The 6,981-nt window shown below is 36.1% G+C and overlaps 1 pseudogene; it reads left to right on the top strand.

The window, feature by feature from the left end:
• The first annotated feature begins 383 nt into the window (after positions 1-383).
• LOC130830376 (60S ribosomal protein L7-like) lies at positions 384-4,275 on the top strand (annotated as a pseudogene).
• Positions 4,276-6,981: the final 2,706 nt, after the last annotated feature.

Raw genomic sequence — 6,981 nt, 5'->3', positions numbered from 1 at the left:
TGTCAAAAATGGCAATGATGCAGTGAGGGGAGTAAAAATGCAGGTTTGTTGAAATGTTTTTGGAATTCAGAGATAATCAACCTAAAACAATCACATATGTATATATATATAGAGAGATTGCTATATATAAACCTTAAGGTACCTACAAACCAAAAATCTATAATAGATATACACACAAAAAAGAGAAAAGAATCCAAACACAAACTAAATATAGTCGTCAAATCAGAAGGGAAGAGAACAAAAGAGGAAGAAAGTAATAAAAAAGAACTCCAAAACAATTAACAAATTAGCAATAAGCACATACCCATCAATAATTACTTTACATGTAAATGAACTACACACTCCAATCAAAAGTTATAGGGTGCTCTTTCCTGGCTAGAACCATGGAGGGTGCAGAAGAGAAGAAAAAGAAGGTTCCTGCTGTACCCGAAACCCCTAAGAAAAAGTCAAAGAATTTTGCAGAGCTTAAGAGCAAGCACTGAGAAAGAAGTTTGCCCAAAAGATGCTTTGAAAGGTAAGGAGGAAGCTTATCTATAAAAAAGCTAAGCACTATCACAAGGAATACAGACAGATGTACAGAACTGAAATTTGAATGGCTATGATGGCAAGAAAAGCCAGCAACTTCTACGCACCCACAGAATCCAAACTGGCATCTGTCATTAGGATCAGAACTATCAATGGTGTGAGCCCAAAGCTCCTAAAGGTATTGTGGCTTCTTTGCCTCCATGAGATCTTCAGTGGCACTTTTGCAAAGCTCAAGAAGGCTTCTATCCACCTCCCAGAATAATGGAAATAAAAGAAAAGAAATAAACAAATGAGACCTAATTAAACTCAAAGGATTTGCACAGCAAAGGAAAGCATAAACAAAATGAAAAGACAGCCCACAAAATGGGAGAAAATATCGCTGACAAGGGATTAGTCTCCAAAATTTACAAACAGCTTATGAGGCTTAATATCATCAAAACAAACCACCCAATCAAAAAATGGGCAGAAGACCTAAATAGACATTTCTCCAAAGAAGACATACAGATGGCCAAGAGGCACATGAAAAGGTGTTCAACATTGCTAATTATTAGAGAAATGCAAATCAAAACTGCAATGAGATATCACCTCACACCAGTCAAAATCGCTATCGTCAAAAAGTCCACAAACAGGGACTTCCCTGGTGGCGCATTTGTTAAGAATCCACCTGCCAGAAACGCAAAAGACCCCGAACAGACAAAGTAATCTTGAGAAGAAAAGATGGAGTTGGTGGAATCAGGCTTACTGACTTCAAACTATACTACAAAGCTACAGTAATCAAGCCAGTATGGTACTGGCACAAACACAGAAATATAGATCAATGGAACAGGACAGAAAGCCCAGAGATAAACTATGGTCAACTAATCTATGACAAAGGAGCCAAGGATATACAATGGAGAAAAGGCAGCCTCTTCAATAAGTGGTGCTGGGAAAACTAGACAGCTACATGGAAAAGAATGAAATTAGAACACTCCCAAACACCATAGACAAAAATAAACTCAAAATGGATTAAAGACCTAAATGTAAGGCCAGACACTATAAAACTCCTAGGGGAAAACATAGGAAGAACACTCTTTGACATAAATCACAGCAAGATCTTTTTTGATCCACCCCCTAGAATAATGGAAATAAAAACAAAAATAAATAAGTGGGACCTAATTAAACTTCCAAGCTTCTGCACAGCAAAGAAAACTACAAGCAAGATGAAAAGACAACCCTCAGAATGGGAGAAAATATTTGCAAATGAATCAACAGACAAAGGATTAATCTCCCAAATATATAAGCAGTTCATACAGCTCAACATCAAAAAAACAAGAAACCCAATAAAAAAATGGGCAGAAGACCTAAATAGGCATTTCTCCAAAGAAGACATATGGATGGCCAAGAGGCACATGAAAAGCTGCTCAACATCACTAATTATTAGAGAAATGCAAATCAAAAAGACAATGAGGTATCACCTCACACCAGTTAGAATGGGCATCATCAGAAAATCGACAAACAGTAAATGCTGGAGAGGGTGTGGAGAAAAGGGAACACTCTTGCACTGTTGGTGGGAATGTAAATTGATACAGCCACTGTGGAGAACAGTATGGAGGTTCCTTGAAAAACTAAAAATAGAGTTACCATATGACCCAGCAATCCCACTCCTTGGCATATACCCAGAGAACACTATAATTCAAAAAGACACATGCACTCCAATGTTCATTGCAGCACTATTTACTATAGCCAGATCATGGAAGCAACCTAAATGTCCATCAACAGATGAATGGATAAAGAAGATGTGGTGCATATATACAATGGAATATTACTCAGTTGTAAAAAGGAATGAAACTGGGGCATTTGTAGAGATATGGATGGACTTGGACTGTCATACAGAATGAAGTGAGTCAGAAAGAGAAAAACAAATATTGTATATTAACATATATATGCAGAATCTAGAAAAATGGTACAAATCAACTGGTTTGCAAGGCAGAAACAGAGACACAGATGTAGAGAACAAACATATGGACACCAAGTGGGGAAAGCAGGGAGGGTTTGGGGGGGGAATGAATTGGGAGATTTGGATTGCCATATATACATTACTAATAAGAAAAAAATTACCAAATTGTACACTTTAAATATATGCAGTTTATTGGCTGTTAGCTGTATCTCAATAAAGTTCTTTAAAAAAAAGAAAAGAAAAAGAATCTGCCTGCCAATGCAGGGCACATGGGTTTGATCCCTGGTCCGGGAAGATTTCACATGCTGTGGAGCAACTAAGCCCATGAGCCACAACTACTGAGCCTGCACCCTAGAGCTTGTGAGCCACAACTATTGAGCCCACGTGCCACAACTAATGAAGCACACATGCCTAGAGCCTGTGCTCCACAGCAAGAAAAGTCACCACAATGAGAAGCCATGCACCCCAAGGAAGAGTAGCCCCTGCTCACCACAACTAGACAAAGCCCGCACACGGCAACGAATACCCAATGCAGGAAAGAAAGAAAGAAAGGAAGAAAGAAAGGAAGGAAGGAAGGAAGGAAGGAAGGAAGGAAGGAAGGAAGAAAGAGAAGAAAGAAAGAAAGAAAGAAAGAAAGAAAGAAAGAAAGAAAGAAAGAAAGAAAGAAAGAAAGTCTGCAAACAATAAATGCTGGAGAGGGTGTGGAGAGAAGGCAACTCTCCTACACCATTGGTGGGAATATAAATTGGTACAGCCACAATGGAGAACACTATCAAGGTCCCTTTAAAAACTAAAAATAGAGCTATCATATGACCCTGCAATCCCACTCTTGGCATATATCCAGAGAAAAGCATGGTCTGAAAGGATACACACACTCCAATCTTCATTGCAGCACTGTATACAATAGCCAAGACAGGGAAGCAACCTAGATGTCCAATGACAGAGGAATGGATAAATAAGATGTGGTACATATATATACAACGGAATATAACTCAGCCATAAAAATGAATGAAATAATGCCATTTGCAGCAACATGGATGGACCTAGAGATCATCATATTGAGTGAAGTAAGTCAGAGAAGGAGAAATATAGTATGATATCCCTTATATGCAGAATCTAAAGAGAAATGATACAAATGAACTCATTTACATAACAGTAACAGACTCATAGACTTAGAGAATGGACTATGGTTACCTGGGGCGGGGTGGGGGGGGGAGGGACAGTTAGGGAGTTTGGGGTCAACATGTACACACTGCTATATTTAAGATGGGTAACCAAAAAGGACCTACAGTATAGCACAGGGAACTCTGCTCAATGTTATGTGGCAGCCTGGATGAGAGGGGAGTTTGGCAGGGAGAACAGCTGAGTTGCTTTGCTACGTACCTAAAATTATCACAATGTTGTTAATCGGCTATTCCTCAATATAAAATAAAAACTAAAAAAAAAATGGCTTCAATTAACATGCTGAGAATTGTGGAACCATATATTGCATGAGGGTACCCAAATTTGAAGTCAGGAAATGAACTGATCTACAAGTGTGGTTATGGTAAAATCAACAAGAACCAAATTGCCCTGACAGATAACACATTGATTGCTTGATCTCTTGACAAACATGGCCTCATCTGCATGGAGGATCTGATTCATGAGATCTATACTGTTGAAAAACATTTCAAAGAAGCAAACAACTTCCTGTGGTCCTTCAAATTGTCTTCTCCATGAGGTGGAATGAAGAAAAAACTACCCATTTTGTAGAAGGTGGAGATGCTGACAACAGGAAAGACCAGATTAACAGGCTTATTAGAAGGATGAACTAAGGCATCTACCATGATTATCTTTGTAATCTGGTAAGTTAATAAACAATGACTGATTTCAAATTGAAAAAAAAAGTCATAGTGTGGCTGAATGGATACAAAACATCATCCATATATATGCTGCCTACAAGAGACTCAATTCAAATTTAAAAATACACACAGACTGAAAGTAGTGTATAGAAAAGGTATTCCATGCAAATGGGAATGAAAAGAAAGCCAGGGTAGCAATACTTATATTAGACAAAATGACTGTAACAAAAGGACTGCAGCAAGAGATAAAGAAGAATATTATGTAATGATCAAATGATCAACCCAAGAAGAAAACATAACAATTGTAAATATATATGCACACAACATAAGAACACCTAAATACATAAAGCATACATTAATAGACACAAAGGGAGAAATTGACAGCAACACAATAATAGTAAGGGACTGTAACACCCCACTTAAATCAGTGAACAAATCATCCAGACAGAAAATCAATAAGGAAACTGCCCTCAAATAACACATTAGACTAAATGGATTTTATACACATATATAGACCATTCTATCAAAAGCAGTAGAGTACACATTCATTTCAAGTGCACATGGAACAGTCTCCAGGACAGATTATATGTTAGGCAACAAAACAAGTCTCACTAAATTTAAGAAAATTGAAATTATATCAAGCATCTTTTCTGACTACAAGCCTATGAGACTAGAAATCGACTACAAGGAAAAAGACTGCAAAAACCACAAACATGTGGAGCTCAACTATATGCTACCAAATAACCATTGGATTACTGAAGAAATTTTAAAAAGAATTTAAAAATACCTAGAGACAAATGAAAACAGAAGCACAAAGATCCAAAATCCACGGGAAGCCTCAAAATCAGTTCTAAGAGAAAAGTTTATAGCAATACAAGCCTACTTCAGGAAACAAGAGAAATCTCAAATAAATAACCTAACCTCACACCTAAAGGAACCAGAAAAAGTAAAACAAACAAAACCCAAAGTTAGAAGATACAGAATAAATCTAAGTGTCCATTAACAGATGAATGGATAAAGAAGATGTGGAATATGTAATAGAATACTACTCAGCCATGAAAAAAAATGCTGTCATCTGCAGCAACATGGTTGGACTTGAAAGGTATTATGCTAAGTAAAATAAGTCAGAGAGAGAAAGACAAATACCGCATGATATCACTTATACATGGAATCTAAAAAAACACAACAAACTAGTGAATGTAACAAAACAGAAGCAGGCTCACAGATATAGAGATCAAATTAGTGGTTACCAGAGGGGAGAGGCAAGAGGGAAGGGACAATACAGAGGTAAGGGATTAAGAGGTACAAACTATTATGTATAAAATAAGCTACAAGTATATATTGTACCATACAGGGACTATAGCCAATATTTTATAATACCTACAAATGGAGTATAATCTTTAAAAATTTTGAATCACTGTGTTGTTCACCTGTAACTCATCTAATATTGTACATCAGCTATACTTCAATTTAAAAAATAGGGTCAAAAAGGGCAGTCCTTGTTCATGGAAGGTCCAGTGCTCCATTAAAATGCAATACAACTTTGGATTAAAATATCTGAAATGATGTCCTGTTCCCAATGGCCATAAATTGAGCTTTGAGATTAGAGTCACAACATTTCCCTGGCAAATCCTTCAAATACCTAGTTGCCATTTGAAAGAAAAACTGTTCTAAATGTAATATTATACATTATGGTAATATCAAACCTTTCTTCTGTTAAAAACAAAAGAAAACAAAAACCCCAAAGTTAGTAGAACAACAATAACAAAAAACCATAAAGATCAGGGCAGAAATAAATTAAGTAGAGACTAAAAATATAGAAAAGATCAATGAAACTAAAATCTGGTTCTTCAAAAAGATAAGCAAAATTTATAAACCTTTAGCTATTCTAATCAAGAAAAAAGAGAGAGTTCATATCAATAAAATCAGAAATGAAAAAGAAATTACAACTGATGCTCAAGAAATACAAAGGATTATAAGAGATTATTATGAACAATTATAATCTAATAAAATGGACAAGCTAGAAGACATGAAAAATTCCTAGACATGAATAATATCTCAAGACTGAACCAGGAAGAAACAGAAAATACAAACAGGCTAATTATCAGAAATGAAAATGTTAGGAAAAAAAAAAAACCCAACAAACATGAGTCAAAGAACAGCTTCACAGAAGAACTCTACCAAACATTTAAGAAGAGTTAACACCCATCCTTCTCAAACTATTCCAAAGAATAGCAGAGGAAGGAATGTTTCTGCACTTTTACTATGAGGTCAGCATCACCTGATACCAAAAACAAATACATCACAAAAAAAGAAATGACAGGCTAATATCACTGATGAATATAGATGCAAAAATACTCAACAAAATATTAGCAAAACAAATTCAACAATATATTAAAAGGATCATACATCATGATTAAGTGGGCTTTACCCCAGAGATGCAAGGATGATTTGATATCCACAATCAATATGATACACCACATTAACAAACTGAAGAATAAAAATCGTATGATCATCTCAATAGATGAAGAAAAAACATTTGACAAAATTTAACATCCATTTATGATAAAAACCCTGCAGAAAGTGGGTGTAGAGGGAACACACCCAACATGATAAAGGCCATATATGATAAGCCCATAGCTAACATGATACTCAAGATGAAAAGCTGAACGCATTTTC

This window comes from Hippopotamus amphibius, chromosome 1, assembly GCF_030028045.1.
Source record: "Hippopotamus amphibius kiboko isolate mHipAmp2 chromosome 1, mHipAmp2.hap2, whole genome shotgun sequence".
In the NCBI taxonomy this organism is placed as follows: domain Eukaryota; kingdom Metazoa; phylum Chordata; class Mammalia; order Artiodactyla; family Hippopotamidae; genus Hippopotamus; species Hippopotamus amphibius.
This window is presented reverse-complemented; position numbering and strand designations above follow the sequence as displayed.